The sequence below is a fragment of the Delphinapterus leucas genome, chromosome 2 (genome assembly GCF_059928025.1).
Source record: "Delphinapterus leucas isolate spDelLeu-1000000601 "Yukka" chromosome 2, BTC_Dleu_Yukka2, whole genome shotgun sequence".
In the NCBI taxonomy this organism is placed as follows: domain Eukaryota; kingdom Metazoa; phylum Chordata; class Mammalia; order Artiodactyla; family Monodontidae; genus Delphinapterus; species Delphinapterus leucas.
In genome coordinates this window covers 175602992-175621526 of record NC_143130.1, presented here as the reverse complement: position 1 = coordinate 175621526, position 18535 = coordinate 175602992, and positions in this window count along the sequence as shown.

The following is an 18535-nucleotide window of genomic DNA, read 5'->3' as shown; positions in this document are numbered from 1 at the left end:
ATGGACCCATCATTGTTGAACTAAGTTTAATTTAATTATTTTTCTCCCGACACTCACAGAGGACCTTGTATTACATGTAGGCAGTAGGAGTGCAGAAATTAATCAGACACAGTCTTTGCCCTCAAGGAACATCCCAAACTAATTGGAGAGACAAACACAGGCAGAGCAGGAGAGAAGGGCTGGATAGGGGAACTCTGAGGACAGGATGGGTCACCTTTGAATTCCATCCTGGTTGCAGAAGCTATCAATCAACAATAGTTCTAATTGATGTGAATAGCCTGAACTGATGCCATGGTCAGCTGACAACCCTCTGCCACACTTCCATCCTGTATCAGTGACAGACATTACTAACTGATCATGGCACTCTTTCCATTTCAGCCAGGGGCAACCATCGCCAGTGCATTGCAATTGGCACAAGAGGGTAAATCTAGGTGTCAGTTGGGGTCTGGTGGTTGGAGAGAGCCCCGAGTTAGGACTTAGGAGACACGTTTGCTGCTGGTTGTCTGGATAACACGGGACTATTAAATGATGAAATGATAGAGGATCTTTAAAGTCTTTTCCAGCTCTGACATGTTAGCCACAAGTAAATTACTGAGGACATATTTCAGGCAGTATGCATTGGTTGAGGACCTACTGTGTGTTGGGAATTGCATTAGCTCTGAGGCTGTGAGAAGTAAAAGACACTGTCATTAGGAGGAGGCGGGCATGTACACAGCCAATCCCAATATCACCTGGGTATGAATGAAAAATAACAGAAGTTGGTGAAGGGCTCTGGGAGATAGGAGAGGAAAAGATGAATTGTGGGGAAGACTGGGAAGGCTTCCTGGAGGAGGTGACATGTGACCTAAGCCTTGATGAATGAAAAGGAATCCAATAAGCCAAGAGGATTTGATTTGCCATTAAAGTGAGGAGATTCCTATTCTTCCGTCTCTCAGCCTTCATTTCTTCATCTGCAAAGTGGGATCATAACAACCACCTCTCATTAAGATTGAAAAATGGCTGGGAAATGTGCTTTGGCGTGTGCCCTATAATGTTTTATACAAATGTCCATTATTATTATTATGTTCATTCGTTCATTCAAGAAATATTTATTGAGTATCTACTATGCGTCTGGCCTACTCAAACCCTGGGGATAAAGAGGCCGAGGGAGAGGTAGCATCTCTTCTGCCGAGTCTGCATTCTGGTCGGCATTTCAAATTTTGTTGGACATCCTAGCGTGTGAACGTGCCGGCGAAAGACACTTCAAAGTCTGGAAGTTGGTGAGGTTGAACATGGTGAATTTCACAAACAAGTGAAATACTATTTCAAGGAAAGAGTCTGTCCTTTGGAGGTGGCTCTGCTCCCCTGGAGATCTTCCAGAACTGGTTTGCTGTTGTGTGGGTGAGAAGAATCATCACCATAAAGGCAAAGAACATGAGCTAATGCTTGCAGAGGGCTTAACATAGCTCCTGGCCCGGGGTGCATGCTCTGCAGACACAAACTGAAGTCCAAATTTGTCTGCATGCCGCAGGGCAGAGTCAGTGCCACGGCCCTACTTGACCCTCCCATGAGCTCACGGGCCCCCTTTGCAGACGTGGGCACTGAGGTTTGCCGGGGCCAATGCCTGCTGCAGGGTCACACAGCCTGGGGGTGGCAGAGCGGCCGTAGCTCCCGGGAGCCCAATTCAAGCAAGCCTGCCCCAACTCCACTAAGTGGGATCAGTTCCCCCACCTGCGTGTTGCCTGGTTCCCAGCTTAGGCCTTGTGGGGACAGTGAGGGTGGGCAGGGTGAGAGGCATGAGCCTGGAGCCTGTGTCTGGACCAAATCCTGGCTTCACTGCTTATTAACCATGGGCCCCAGGTCACGGCACCTCTCTGAGTCTGTTTCCTCATCTGTAGAATGGGGATGCGTGAAGGGCGAGGAGAGGGAGGGAGGCCTCTGGGCCGCTTTGTCATCCACCTGGAAGCTGCCGTCACCAGGCCATGAGCACAAGGTGTCCTGAAACGCTCTCTGCTTCTCTCTCAAGCTGATGCACACTTGTCGTGGGCGACGTTCCCACTATCAGACATTTGGTGGAATCATAAAAATCCATTCCCACTCTGCTTAATACATTTTCGTGCTTCGTCCTCGACAGGCCTGGGCGCATCAGATTCGGGGTCCCACTGTCTCGGAGCCCACGCTTCTGGTGTGCTTGGGAACAGAAGGTGTTTGGGGACGGCCCAGGCAAGAGACCTGGGCTGCTGAAACAAAAGGAGAGAAGGTGAGGTCAAGGGCAAGAGTCAGGCCAGGCCCCCGGGTGTGCCCAGTGCTGCTTCCTGTAGCCTCCATCAGCCAGAGGCTCACACACACTCAGCGCTTGGGTTTAAGCCCTGTTTCTAACCACGTGCCCACAGTTAATCTCTCCGAGCCTCGGTATTTATGAAACGGGAAAAATAAAAACGCCCACCCATCCAGTTAAGCGATTAAACTGTGTGATGCTTGAAGACAGCTGTGTCTGTGCCCAGCTCCTGGTAAGAACCCAGTGATGCTGCAGTAAGCAGGTATTAACATTATAAGTCAGTGACGTATGCTGAATTCTGAGCTTTATCTATGTATCTCATTTAGAAAAGTCACAATAACCCGGGGACTGGGAGAGTGAGTATCATCTTCATTCTGTTGATAAGAAAACTGGGTTTAGGAAGGGGAGCGATGTAGCAGAGTGATGCCCTGAGATTTCGCCAAATCCACCAGTGTGATCTCCCTGCCATACACACCTGAGCCCAGGTTCAGGGCACCCTGGGGTGGTGAGGGCCAGCTGGGGACTCCAAAGCCACACGCCAGCCAACTGTAGCAGGTTTAGCCAATGCTTCTGGAGGGCTCTCCCTCTGGAAATGCAAACACGCTGGTTCCCAAGGACTGGAAGCCTCAAGCAAGTGCGGCCCTAAAACCTCACAGGGGGTTTTGCCGCTATGGCTTTTCTGGCAACAAAAGCTGTTGATTTATTTTTCAGGCCGAGTGGCGAGTTGAGCGCATCCTCTACAACCTGCTATTAGACACTCCTCACCGTGGTCTGCGAGGAGGGCTCAGGGGTAGAGCCCGGTGTGTGCTGGGATCCCAGGGCTCTCCTTTCTTCCCTCTTGATTGGGAGCACACCAGGGATTTCTTTTTCTTTTCTTTTTTTTAATTGAAGTATAGTTGATTTACAATATTGTGTTAGTTTCAGGTGTACAGCAAAATGATTCGGTTATACATACATGTGTATATATCTATATTCCTGTTTTCCCCTATTCCTTCCATTATAGTTTTTTTTTACAAGATACTGAATATAGTTCCCTGTGCTATCACATAGGGGATTTCTTTCTGCATGAGTCTTTCTCCCTCACAGGACTGTGCACACCCCCCTTGGAACTCGACGAAGGCTTGCAGGACTGACCACATTTGATACTGACTCAGAGGCTGGTCTCCTCCTCTTGGAGGGGCGCCCCAAACTCCTCACTCCCAGGCCAGCCTCCTTTTCTGTCCTTGAGTGTTTCCAAACACTGCTTTGGGACCAACTCCTGGAGAAACTTCTGTGGATATAGATGCAAACATGGAAGGCTGGGCCCCAACGGGCTTCTGGTGATTCTGACGTGCTGCCCCCGTGGATGGCTTTGTCTCCCTCTGTCCTCCCCACGCCACAATGCACACGTCTCAGGGCAGGTTCTTGTCTCTCTTGTTCTCTGATATACCCTCAGAGCCTAGAACAGCACAGAGCAGGTGCTCAAGAAGTGGAATGAATGGATGCAGGCATGGACCAATGGATGCCAGGTGATTCAGCCTTAACCTGGATATATTTTAGGTGAGCTGTTATTTCTCCGTGGTTGTGTCCCAGCAACTGGTACAGGGTCTTGTGCTCAACATCTGCTTAATCAGGGAGCTGGGCCCGATTATTCACTAAGTCGTGAGCATCTCCCCTTTCCATGCCTAGCATGTGGCTCAAGACCTGGAATAACTGGTGCTTGTTAATGTCTGTTGAGGCGAAGAGCTGGTGTGAAACTTAAAACACCAAGTCAGGGATCTTTTCATTCTACCCCCTGGTACTTGTATTTAGTAAGAGCCTGTGGGTGATACATCTTTGTACATCTGAAAATGTCCTTTACAGTTCTCACTCTTGAACAGGGGGCTGCTAGTACCTCCCATAAGTCTTTACACTTGAAGAGTGATGACAGGAGGTCTGCTATTATTCAGTCCTTCCTGTCTTCTCTCTCTGGTGACCTTTCAGCTTTTCTCTTTGTCTTTGTTGTTTGACAGGTCCACCATACTCTATTTACATGGCTTTGAGTTGATATGGAGCCTCGTGTTCTTTCAATTCTGAAAAATTGCCGGCGCTCAGCCCTTCATTGTCTCTCTCTTCCACATTCTTTCTTATTTTCCTCTCCATCACTTTTAGTAGGCATGGTATGTAGAACTGTATGAAATTGTTGATAGTCAACCATTTTTGACCTACGAAAATAGTTCATTTTAATAGATGGGCGCTTCTCTCTCTGCCATGCAGATCTCAAATTATGCTTTCATATTATCCATTTATTTATCTCTTTTTTAATCTACATTCTGTGTGATTTCCAAATGTCTATTTTGGAGTTCAATATCTTTGCTTCAATGCGTCTATTTTTCTATTTAACCTGTCTATTGAACTTTTCTATTTTATTCATTGTAGTTGTCATTTTTAGCATCTCCATTTAGTTCTTTTCAGATGTGTCTTTACTTTTCCATGCAATCTTGTTTTTGTATGTATTTCTTCCTATCTTTCTTTGAAGATTTTACATATGCTTATTTTAAAGTTTCAACTTTTTATTTCTAGTTCTTGGGGTGAATTTCTCTATTTTGCTATGTCTTTTGATTGTACTAGACCTCAGGGTGGATTTTTTGCTCCTGTGGATTGTAATTTTTATTGTGAGCTCATCTTTAATGGGGCAGCTTTTCATAGGAGCCTTGTTCTCTGGAGTTTTAGAGGTACCCCTTCTGGTAGTTTCACATATGCTTCACTGCTAGGATCCTGTGGGTTTTATCAGCTCTGGACGGATTTGATAATAATATTTTAGCTTGGAGTTTCATGGATGGGCCATGCTTCATGGTTCCTGGCTTTAGGAAGGGGGTCAGACACATACTCTGCCTTACTTAAGCCTGAAGTTTCCTTTCTTCCCCTAGACTCCAGCTTCTATAATTCATTCCAAATACCCTGTGAGTTATTTGCCTTCAGCTTTTATCAACTCCTCTAGTTCGAGCTTTAACTTCATTTTGAGCTCCTGGAGATTTTCCTTTCTTTGCTTTTGAAATTGGCTTTGTATTTAAATCATTTGTTGTTACCTCGTATCCAACATTTTTAACAGTTTGAACTGAGTGGGGTGGACAGTCATGCAGGGTCCCCTCAGTCTACCATACTGACTGGATATCTGAGGATCAAGAGTTATTGTTATGGATATTTTTATTATCATGAAAGGAGCTACATAAGTCACCAGAATAAGACAATGGATGACAATCTGTTTCTAAACTTTAAAGTTCTCTAACAATGGTAAGTATGAGATGCTCAATTTCCATTCCTAAAGGAGGGACTTAAATTACCTTGTATGCACTGAACTTGTGAAGATGGCTGCCTGCATTTGCAGGCTCCACTTTCTTATTTCCCTCCCAGAAAGGGTATGCGTCAAGGTCACTGATATGACCTCCATCTGGCCACATCCAGCGGGCAGTTCTCTGCTCTCATCTTGCTCACTTGGCTCAGCTAACCACTCTTTCCTTCCCCCAATTTTTTCTTTGCAACGCTTCCAGAATACTGCACTCGCCTGATTTCTACCCACCTCCCTGGCCACTGTTCCCACACTCCTTTACCCAGCTTCTAAAGATCGGGTGCCCCCAGGCTCTCTTTTCTTCTCTGGGTGCCATCTGGTCCATGGCCCCACCTCCCAGCTGTATCCCCAAATTCATATGCTTTTCTCCAGCCCCATTACTGCCATGATAGTCCATCATCTTTTGCTAGACTGAGAAATTCTCTTAACTGGTCTCCTTGTTTCCCAACTTATCTTGCCATTATCCTGACTCCATCTAGCAGGGTCAGACACAAATTAATCCTGTAGTTCCACTGCTTAAAACCCACCAATGGATTCCCGTTGCCCATAGAACAAAGCCCAGTACAACCCCTTATCGTGGCCTTCAAGGCATCCTCTGATCTGGTCGCTGCATTCCCCTGCAGTCTCACCTCCTTCCTCCTGATAGCTCACATGCTCTAGCTTGGCCTTCTCACTCTGCCCCAGGGCCTTTGCACTTGCAGACCCTTTGCCCCAGCCATCTCTCCATGGCTACCTCCTTCAGTCATTCTCTCTTCCATTACTCTGCTCCACACTGATGACTCTGGCTAAGGCAGCCCACCCCCTCCTTCAGTCATCCTCTCTTCCATTACTCTGCTCCACTCTTCAAGACACTGTCAGGACCTCCATCAGTCATTCTCTCTTCCATTACTCTGCTCCACTCTTCAGGACACTGTCAGGACTTCCCTGGTGGTCCAGCGGCTAAGACTCCTTGCTCCCAATGCAGGGGGTCTGGGTTTGATCCCTGGTCAGGGAACTAGATCCCACGTGACACAACTAAGAGTATGCATGCTGCAACTAAAGATCTGGCATGTCTCAACTAAGACCCAGTGCAGCCAAATAAATAAATAAATAAAATAAAATAAAAAAGACTTTGTCATCAAATATGATCTCACTTATGTCTTTACCCATTTAGGGTCTCTCCCCAACAAGAATGTGAGTTCTACCAGGGCAGGGATGGGGTCTGCTTGCTCACTGTTGATTTTCCACTATTGAGAATAAAGCCTGGCATATTGTAGGTACTCAACAGTTATTTCTGGAAGAAATGATTGACTCGAGGCAAGAATATACAATGGAGAAAAGACAGTCTCTTCAATAAGTGGTGCTGGCAAAACTGGACAGCTACATGTAAAAGAATGAAATTAGAGCACTCCCTAACACCATACACAAAAATAAACTCAAAATGGATTAGAAACCTAAATGTAAGACCGGACACTATCAAACTCTTAGAGGAAAACATAGGCAGAACACTCTATGACAGAAATCATAGCAAGATGCTTTCTGACCCACCTCCTAGAGAAATGGAAATAAAAACAAAAATAAACAAATGGGAGCTAATGAAACGTAAAGCTTTTGCACAGCAGAGGAAACCATAAACAAGACGAAAAGACAACCCTCAGAATGGGAGAAAATATTTGCAGCTGAAGCAACTGACAAAGGATTAATCTCCAGAATTTACAAGCAGCTCATGCAGCTCAATAACAAAAAGATGAACAACCCAATCCAAAAATGGGCGGAAGACCTAAATAGACATTTCTCCAAAGAAGATATACAGATTGCCAACAAACACATGAAAGGATGCTCAACATCACTAATCATTAGGGAAATGCAAATCAAAGGTACAATGAGGTATCACCTCACACCGGTCAGAATGGCCATCATCAAAAAATCTACAAACAATAAATGCTGGAGAGGGTGTGGAGAAAAGGGAACCCTCTTGCACTGTTGGTGGGAAAATAAACTGATACAGCCACTATGGAGAACAGTATGGAGGTTCCTCAGAAAACTAAAAATAGAACTACCATATCACCCAGCAATCCCACTCCTGGGCACATACCCTGAGAAAACCATAATTCAAAAAGAGTCATGTACCACAATGTTCACTGCAGCTCTATTTACAATAGCCAGGACATGGAAGCAACCTAAGTGTCCATCATCGGATGAATGGATAAAGAAGATGTGGCACATATATACAATGGAATATTACTCAGCCATAAAAAGAAATGAAATTGAGTTATTTGTAGTGAGGTGGATGGACCAAGAGTCTGTCATACAGAGTGAAGTAAGTCAGGAAGAGAAAAACAAATACTGTATGCTAACACATATATATGGAATCTAAAAAATAAAAATGGTTCTGAAAAACCTAGGTGTGGGACAGGAATAAAGACACAGATGTAGAGAATGGACTTGAGGATATGGGGAGGGGGAAGGGTAAGCAGGGACAAAGTGAGAGAGTGGCATGGACATATATACACTACCAAATGTAAAATAGAGAGCTAGTGGGAAGCAGCCGCATAGCACAGGGAGAACAGCTCGGTGCTTTGTGACCACCTAGAGGGGTGGGATAGGGAGGGTGGGAGGGAGGGAGACGTAAGAGGGAAGAGATATGGGGACATATGTATATGTATAACTGATTCACTTTGTTATAAAGCAGAAACTAACACACCATTGTAAAGCAATGATACTCCAACAAAGATGTTTAAAAGAAAGGAAAAAGAAATGATTGACTCTATGTTTAACCTATATTATCTCAAGTCTCTCAACAACCCTACAAGTAGAACTTACTGTGCCTGTTACAGGGATGAGGAACATGGGGCTCCTCTGAGATTCCTATGATTCCCAGAGTCCTAGAGCAGAGAAGAGGCAGAGCCAGGCTTTAGGTTTTCTTGGCTGGGTCCAAGTTCCGTGTTTATTCTCTTGTATCAAGTTCCTTTTTGTGAGCAGATTTGGGATTTGAGTGCAGAGGTCAAGACACAAACAGTTGTTGAGTCAGGATGTCTCTTTTGTTTGAGAACAAAACCGTTTCTTTAAGCCAACGGAGAACATCCAAGTCCCCGAAGGCCCAGCGCGGGATGGCATGCTTGAAAATGCCCGCACAATGGCCGGCATTATGCAGAAGCATTTTTTTAATCAACTGTATTTTGGAGTCTTTCGAACCATAAAAAGACCAGTGCGAAACCACAAAACTTCTATGTTTCTTACACTCTTAAAACTAAGGAAGGAAAAAAAAAAGTGGGGGGCGGAGGAGATGAGATTATTTGAACCATATTTTGCAAACGACAGCTTCTCTCCCCGTCTGAAGGAGACGGTGCCAAGTTGCAACTCGCCGCACATTTTTATGAGCTGAGTTACTAACCTTTGCAAACAGCTGCCTTCAGTGGAACGACTGCCTGGGCCCCGGCCCCTGGACACGAGGAGGCATCCCTGCGATGCCCACCAAAGGCAGAGCTTTCCGCCTTCACTCCAGGATTGAATCTGTCCTTTGGCCACACATGCTCACTGGCACCGCAAAGAACCCTCTGTTCTTTCACTCACTTAAGACTTAAAAATTTGGGGAGCTGGCACGAGCAGCGCATTGGACCACAAGCTAGGACCAAACCAGGGAAACATGAGACTTGACGCCTGCATCGCTCGGAAGTACTGTGGAAGGAGGGAAAACGCTTTCCGGTTTGTGGACCAGTTAGAACCTCGGGCTTCACCAGCCGACGCTCACTCTGTGTGTCCTTCCGCCAATGACTTGATCCAGCTCGTCCTCAGTTTTCCTGTTTGTACAGCGGGGCTCCGAAACTCGTCTTGTGGGCTGGAGGATGAGGGTTAAATGAAATAGTGCCTGGGAGAGGACATGGTGTGATGCTTAAAAGCGAGGACTTGAGAGTCTGTGTAGACCCAAGGTCAAATCCCAATTCCAGCTCCTACCAGCTTCGTGATCTCAGGCCAGCATAGACTAAACATCATTTCACTGGGTTATGCAGGGGGTTAAATGAACTAGTGCATGTAAGGTCTTGGCACAAAGTCTGGCTCACAGTTCTAAGTAAATAGATACCATTTTTGTCTTGTTCCTGATAAACAGTCCCCAGGGTTGTGGGTGACCCTGACCATGTTTGAAATGAGAATCACCACTCTTAGGAACGTGTTCTTAGGCTATTTGCTGATGTGAAAAATTTTCTAGCTTGGTAATCATAATGAGGTTTTATGTACGTGTGTGTGTGTGTGTTTCACTTGAACTTGGACAAATTGGAAAAAAAAAGAAAGAAAATCCTTTGTTCAGTGGAGAACATGTTTCAAAGAAAAAGTCATCAGCCAAGAATATTCAGATCCTTTTGTTATGTTGCGAAGAGATGATTATTTTGTAGGCTCTGGGGCACTTAAACTCTGTCCATAAATTCCTTTGGTAAATAATAATAATAGAAAATATCCTTTGGAAATAATAGAGGGGATTTAGCAAATGCCTTTCTTTCAGGGATCTCAAAAGGCTTCCACGTAATTTTAGGGCTTTAGTGATTTTCTTAAAAGGGTTTGACTTTCCTGCATCAGTCAGAGGTATGTGCACAGGAACTGGAGAACTTTAGAGCTGGAATGGGTCCTAGGGCTGACTTTGTTTTGTCCAGTGTGTCTGCTATACCAATAGGAGAAATGGAGGCCCCGGCAAGAGAATATGCAGGACCTCTGGGAGGCAGCTCAGCGTTTTTTCTGGGCCAGAGAATCCCTGACTTCTCCAGGCTCCGTATTCTGAAAAAAGGCATCTGAAGGCTGACACGAGATTGACATTTGACACGTGTTTGCTCACTTCATCTCTGAGCTTTCACCTGTGCAGGTCTGACAGAGAGGGACAGGTGAACAGCCAGGGCCAGAGCTTCACCCTGGGATTCCTGCCTTGGAAGGTGAGTGGCTGGGCAGGCAGGGGACCAGCCCTGGCTCTGGAGTTGGGCTGGCTGCTCAGATGCCAGCTGTGACCTAGGGCGATTTCGCCAAGTGGTCTGGATCTCTTTGCCTTCCCTTTAGAAGGCAATAGCTAATCATTACTTAGGTGGGTTTTGGTTAGAATTAAGAGCCTGTGTGCCACGTTCATCCATCCCTGAAGCATGGGCTGTCATTTTCTGCACGTGTCGGATTTTTCTCGCTGATTCAGGAAATGTCAGTTTACATCGTCTTGCTTTTTTTGGCTCATTATCCACTGAGTCTTTTTTTTTTTTTTAAATTGAAGTATAGTTGATTTACAATGTTGTGTTCGTTTTAGGTATACAGCAAAGTGATTCAGTTATATATATATTCTTTTCCAGATTGTTTTCCCTTACAGGTTATTACAAAATATTGAGTATAGTTCCCTGTACTATACAGTACGTCCTTGTTGGTTATCCATTGAGTCTTTATTTATACATTTCTTCAATAAAAGTCTTCTGAGCCCAACTATGTGCTAGGCATTGGGTGTCATGATAGCCAAAATGAAATGTGAATCCTGCCATTGTGGACCTTACTAAGAAAAACCAGAGCAGTGAATCCGTGTCATCACCACAAAAGTGTGCATCAGTCAGAGTAAGATAGGTTACGCTGCAGTAACAAACAGCCCCCACATGCAGTGGCTTAAATACAACAAAGACTTAATTTTGGCTCTTGCTACTTGTCTAATACTGGTCAGTGGGAAGGCTCTGTTTTTCATGGATGCTCAGAAACTCAGGCTGATGCAGAATCACTTTGGCTTGGGCCTTCATCATCACTGAGACAGCAAAAAGGGAGTATGGTGAATTGTACAGCGATGCTTTGAGCTTCCACCTCAGTTTCCCCATCTATACAAATGGGAGGCAGGACCAGCTGGTCCTTTCTCTCCAGCTGTGGCAGCTGAGGTCTGAGGACTGGGCTTTCCGAAGCAGCGTTTGGTCCTGCTGCCCGAGTTGTGGAGCAGGGATCACTCCTGTTCACCTTCAGAGAGTTGGCGGAGAAGTGGGTGCAGTCAGTGCTTAGAACTAATTTACGTTTTCAATTTTCAACGCCATGCCTTTATTTTGGGCCTCCTTTCCCTTCTGCTCTTAAATTCTGGCAGAAGTATTTTCAAGGTTATGGTTATTACATCAATTATTTTTCTAATTTCTTTTTTGAGTGAAATTCATTTTTGCAGAGCAAAGAGGGAGTGGTGTGAAGGGGGTTTCATCAGTGAAGGGAGGTCCGATTTTGGCAGGAGAATCGTGACTTTCCGAACGAGTAATTATGGATGGGGTGCGTTTGAAACCAACATTCACAGCGAGTTCCCCTGCTGTTTCCAGTTGGTTTTGCTGGTTAGTTTTTAATCCTGCCCTGGCTTTTTCCGCTGCTACTGAAAATCCTTCCCCCACGGCTGTTGGCCCTCCTGGAGGTGGCTGTATTTCTAATGTTGGTGAATGCATGGGGGTCGTTTTGAAATAGGAACTTGGAGGTCTGTCTCTGTGCAAATCTCAGGCCTCTACCTAGGGGTGTGCCAGGGACCTCCTTGAAGGTTTCATGACCGGACTTAATTCCAAATGACAGAAATGTAACCCAGTTAATTTAGGGTGACCCCTCACCCTGGGGTTGAGTGTACATCCTAAGGGGTTCATGGAGGGGAATGTGCACGGTCCACCTGTCTACACTGGCAGGTCTGAGACCTCCTGATTCCTTGTGGTCCTTGGAAAATTCCTTGCCTTCCCAAGGGTCTCCCAGCTGCTTTTAGGCCCGCAGGGAAGCCCAGGGGCACTTCCCAGGCCACTAAGAACCGTCTGTAGCATGACAGACCCTCATGCCGCTGTGGCCACATCACTATCCCTGGACAGCCCTGCTGAGTAGAAGGAACACCATGGGCTGGCCATCTCCCTGTGCTCTTCTAGAAGCAAGGCAGAGCTCCACTCTGCTCTCAGATTTGGCCAAACCCCACCTCCTGTACCACCCTGGACCTGGCTATCTTCTCAATCAAAAATGCCAGCCCTTAACTCTCCAATTTAATGTTTGGCTTAAAGCATTTTTATCCTGTGATTGACCTTCATTCTCAGATGATGGGGACCACGGGTTTGGGTGAAGGCCAAACCGCCAGGTCTGGGATGGCATCACCCCTCAGGCCTGGGAGCAGGAGATGGGGACTGAGACCCTTGGGTGGAGGGCTGGTTCCCAATGGGGCATGGCAGGGCCACCGGTCCTCACTTGGGTCCCCTTCCTCAGCTTGGGGGCACCCTTCACCTCCTCCATCAGATGCTCTGGCCCTTCAAGCCTGAGCTCAGAGTCACTCCTCTTGGTCACCTTCTCTCGCATCCCTGGTCCATGCTGCTTTCGCTTTCCCAGCATCTGAGCGTTTGTTTGTTTGAGTCTAATTGTTGAGCCGGTAGGGGGCCTGTCTCCTGTATCAGTTGGGAATGGCACAGAGAGGCAGAACCATTGGAAGTTATGTGAGTATAGGTATGAAAGCCCCTGACGCAGGGACTTGAGTTCACACGAGTATGGGGGCTAGGTAAGCAGTCCCTGTGCATCTGTTGGCTTCACTTCCCATGCTGGAGCTTCTGGGCTGCTCAGCAGGGAGCTGGGAAGGGAAGAGGGCAGTGAGGTGAGAAGCAGGGTGGTCGGGAGGAAGATGGGATCCCAGCCGTGCAGAAGGCACCGGGATGCGTGGGCAGCAGTGCCCGTTTTGCTGCCTCCAATCCTGGGGATGTTCTCCAGGGTGTCCTGCCTGGAGAAACAGGTGCCCTTCGTCATGAAGCAGACATGGCCCATGAGGTGGAGAGCTGAAGGATCGTGCGGGGACTGGAGCAGGCGCAGGCCCGTCCACTGCCCCGCGTGGGGGCCAGACAACATACGTGGGCTGCAGAGTGCCTGCCCCTTCCCCAGACCGCTGTGTCACCTCTGCCCTCCACGTGTCACATGAAGATGTGTCTTGTGGCCCCTCCTCCTGGAAGCCTTCAGGGAGTGAATTCTGGGAAATGGAGCGCTGCCTGGCCAAGCTGACGAATCCCTCCCCCATTAGCCTTCAACCATTCAGGAGGCTGGTGTGTCTAGTTCAGCACAGTTCATTTATTCAATGCATTTTTCTTGGGCACCTACTATGTGCCAGGCCTGTGCCAGGTGCTGACGACACAGAGATGACTTGGGTCCAGTCCCGGCCCTAAGAACCTGCCAGGCTGGTGGGAGAGACAGGCTCAGAACCAGGCAGTGCTAATGCAGAGGTCACCACGGAGGTTGCATGGGGCACAGAGCCAGCCTGGGGAGGGGTGGGAGATCAGCAGAGGTTTCCTGGGGGAGAGTCTGCCTGAAGGATGGAGCAGGAATTAGGCGGAGAAGGAGGAAGGCCGCGAGTGGGGTGGGGTGGGGAGGTTGTCCATGAGGTAGCATGTGAAAAGGCCCTGAGGTATAAGGAAGGAACCATGAGTCACTCAGCCCAGCCAGAGCAGGGGGGAGAGCTGAGAGTCAGTAAAGGTCAGGATGGGCCAGCATTTGTGGGGTGTTAGGTTCTTGGCTGAAGAACCTGGCTGAGCAAGTATGGTGGTGTTTGTAGCTGGGGTGTCACCTGGTCAGATCTGGATTTTAGAAGGCTCTCTGTCACCCCGACCTCACTTGGATGGGAGGGGAGGGACAGCCGGTAAGCAAGCCCCCTGCAGGTCAGTATGACGGCCATGGTGAGCAATGATGGGGCCCTCAACAAACCCGGAGGTGCAGTGGATTCAGTTACATCACCTGCCTTCACAGCCGCTGAGAGAAATGAAAGAAACCATGGTGATGAACACCCCAGCCCTGGGAAAAGGAGGTCAGTTTTAGCCAAAGCGCAGCCTTTATTTTTCAGGCTCTGTCTTCCTAAGGCAGGAGCCCTTTCTGCTCTTATTGAAGTAGTTTGGGGGCTGGAATCAGAGCGGGGGCACGTGTCCACCTGCTGGTGGGGACGTGTCCTCGGACACCACCTGGGTGGCCACAGAGGGGAGGCTGGAGCTCCCGGAGGCAGACTGGAGGCCTCGGGTGGTGAGCAGAATCCCACAGTTCAAGTCCAGGCCACGTTGGTCGTGTGTTCCTCCTGCCACGGACCACACGTGGCCACATTCCGCAGGCTTTGTCCTGGCACCGGAGCCTCAGCCCTGGGTGGGGGGCAGCAGAAGCCAAGGTCTTGCCTCTGATCATCGGCCTTTTATATAATGTGTTGCAGCCGTCGTAGAATTCTCCTTAACTTTCAAACAGAAATGTTCATCTGGGATGTTTTGGGAAAGGTATTATTACGGAGGCTCTGAGGCCACTGAGTCTGTCTTAAGTAACGAGGGGAGGTGTGGAAATCACAAGGTGGCAGCTCCAGCCGAGGGGCTTGACCTTTAGTAGGTGGATTCACGTGTACGGGGAAATGGGTTTTTACCTAGTGATCTTAGCTTTTCTTCCACAGCGCCTTTGCTTTAGCCACGTTGCTTTCTCTTTTCCCTCCTTTTCCTCTCTTGGAGGTTGAGCCTTTGTGGGATGGGCTCTCATTCTCCCTTCCCCCGTTTTGCTCTGCATGAGCCCAGCTCACGTGCTCTCTGGAGCTGGCGTCCAAGGGCGTTGGTGCTCCTGGATCCACAGCAGGGACGGGGGTGAGTGACAGCAGCTCTGGGCTCCCTCCGGCTCTGCCCCTGTTCCTCACAGCTAGCCGACTGCCCTCTTCACCTCTCTGAACCTAAATGTCTCCCTTCTCCAGAGGGACCTGCTGTATTACCTGTCACGTCGAGTCGGAAACTAAGTGAAATGATGCAAAGCACAACTTTCACAGGCTTGGGTGCCTAGCAGGTGATCCGTGAATGCCGGTTCTTTCCTGTCTGTGCCTCTTCTCCTGGACCAGGGCTTGGGAACTGGTCCAGGGGACCAGCCCAGGGCAGCGAGGGGACACCAAGTCTGGGCCCACCCCTGTAACCCACTTACTGTCTGTCTGCAAAATGAGCTGGATTATCCACACGTTGTGTAAGTATCTTCTGGGTCCCCATTTGAGGGTCCTGACTGGGCAGTGATGGAGAGAGAAGCTGGAGGAGGAGGTGGGGGAGGGGAGGGGAGACAGAGGCCAGCAGGGTAACAGCAGGCATCCCAGGTGCTGTGGGCATTATTTTGCATCCATCCATCCTTCTGCTGGTCCTTACCCAGCCCTCTCACCTTCCACCCTCAAACCTTTCCAAAAGTGGGTGGGTCAGGTACCAGCCCTGCAGTCCTGGGGGCTAGAGGTCAAATCATGCCAGGCCTTTAGGGACAGCAAAAGCCCTTCAGACCATCACGTTGAAACTGTGAGTTGGGGAGGGTGGGAAGGCGAGTGGGGAAGAGGCAAAGACCAAGTCCAGCTGTGAGGACAAAGGGCTTTGGCCTGGAGGCAGGGCAAGCGTAGAAGGAGCAGGGAGGGGTAGGTAGGACAGACGGTCCTCCTTTCTGGGCCAGGCTCTCACTAGTGGTGGATGAGCCGATGTGACTGCCTCTCCTGGGTTGAGCAGGTGTGTCTCGTGTCTTCTCTTTGTTCACTGGCGGCAGACACAGACCACAGACCCCAGCGTACACTCTGAGGCCCAGGGCAGTGGGAGGAGGTGATGGGCCCACTTGATGGATGGAATGCAGATAGCTGCTTGGAGCCAGGCCAGGCCCCCTTCCCGTCAGTGGACTGGACGTGAATCAGAAAGAAACCTTCACTGTGTTAATCCACTGAGGTTTTGAGGTCATCTGTTACAGCAGCTAGCGCACTCTGATACGGGGACACCAGTGAGTGGAAGGTGGCAAGGATTCCTTCTGAGCATCCGTTTCTGTACCTCTCTGCAGGATGGAGAGACAATCTGAGTACATAAAGGAGGACATAACCCCCCTCCCTGAGACTGCCCCGTGGGCGAGGCAGCTGGGAGAGATGCAGGGGCAGGCGGTATAGGAGGCCGGGCCGTGGGTCATGCCCCCCCCTCAGTCACCCTCCCTTCCCCCCACGCAGAGCATCCTGGGAGTACACCGAAACTGGCCCACCGACCCCACCCCCAGCTCCGAGGGTGGGCACAGGACCCAGTACTGGCCAATCGGAGCACTGGAACCCCCCCACCCCCAACCACAGGCTGCAGGGATGTAGGACCCAAGTGGGGTCAATCCGCTCCCCTCCTTCCCCCAGCCCCTGGTACCCACCGTCTGCTTTCTGTCTCTACAAATCTGACTGCTCTGGGTCCCTCATATGAGTGGAATCCTACAGTATTTGTTTTCTCGTGACTGGACTATTTCATTTAGCATGACGTCTTCAGGTTTCATCCATGCTGCAGCATGTTCGGAATTTCCTTCCTTTTTAAGGCTGGATAATATTCCGTTGTATGAATAGGCCATCCATCTGCCAGTGGACACTCGGATTTGCTTCCACATCTTGGCTGGTGTGAAGAACGCTGCTGCGAACACGGTGCACGAACATCTGTTTGAGTCCCTGCTTTCAGTTCCTCTGGGTGCATACCCAGAAGTGGAATCCCTGGATCCTATGAGTGTTTGAGGACCCACTATACTGTGGGAACTGTTTTTTTTTTTTTTTTAAAGCCCCCGGTCCCATTAGCAGGGGGTTTATAAATCAGAGTTAAAAAAAGATAAGGGAAAAAGGAAAAAGCCTTACCTTTGGGGCTGACATGGCAGCCCTCACAGGAGAGAGAATTTATTTTGACTAACAAGCCAAGCAGGGATAATCCAGGAGCTGGGCAGGAGTGGAGGACGCAGCAAGAGAAGGAGGGGCCTCTCGCCCAGATGTCCGGCTGGCCAGCAGCATGGGCAGCCGTCTCTACGGTGATGGCAAATTGTCACTTTGGTGGAATTCAGGAGCGCTACTGCCGTCATTAGGAGGCCATCTATAATTAACTCACTCAAGGCTTTTTGAAGGGTAGGACTCTTCCACGGACAGCTAGAGCCATTCCACCAGCACCATCCCGGGAAGGGGTGAGGGGACGTCTCTTCAGCCTGCAGCTGACATGTAATTAATGGCAATTCTATTGTTCCAGGGCCTCCTCTCCCAGGAAGATTCTGGACTCCCAGCTGGAGGTAAGCCTGTCTCAGGGGGTGGAGACCAGCCTGAGCACAGATGCAGAGGAGGGCTGACCCAGGAGAGCACGGGACACAAGAGGAGTCCAGCCTGGTCTGCCTCGTCATTTTCATTATTGGCCTCGAATGCCAAGGTCAGCGCCCCCAAAGAGTGGACCAGACTCCTCGAGGGATTAAGCAACTTAAAAAATGCCGACAGGGAAGGGAAAAACATTGTGATGCGTTCTGACCACGGGGCTGCCTGCAGCCCGGTTTCCCAAGCCCTGGGCAGGATTGGCGTCTGGATGTCCCCTCTGGAATGTCTGGGCTGCAGCCGGGGTTCGCTCTAAATGAGAAACAGGCTGGCAGGCTGCGGCCAGCTCCTCGTGCGGTCTGGGCAGGGCCGCTTGGCAAGGGCCGCTGCCGTGGAGGACACACGGGCTGTGCCTGGCGGCCATCCCACCAGCATGGGAGGCTTGGGGGCCCAGCCAGCCGGTTCAGGCCAGTGCCTCCACAGAGGGAGGGCAGGGCTCCCTGGGGTCGTGGCCGGGCCCCGCCCTGGAGGCAGATGGAGCCGGTTCTGCTCCTGGCCCAGCCCCTCCCTCATTCTGCAAACTTGGGAGCAATGTGCGTCACGGAGTCTCACGTGAAAATGTTTGTCCACTTCGAAAATGGGAGCAATGACATGCCCCAGGGTGTCTCATGGCACGGTTTTGGGAAGCGGAGGGGATACTTCATGGACTTTTAATGCCTGGAAAGATCTAAGAGGCTAGCTCAATGTACTGGTTTTATGGCCGTAGGAACTGAGGTTCAGAGAGGTTCAGGAACTCACCCATGTCACACAGCAAGGTATGGGTAGATTCTCCTATAAGCAAATGATTCTCCAAATCAGCACTTCTCTGCGAGAACCTGGCCCACAGCGGTGTTTCTCTGCTCTTTCCCAGCCTCATCCTTCACCCTCATCTCCCCAGCCCACGCGTTGATTACAGATCTCCTGGTTTCCAGCAGGC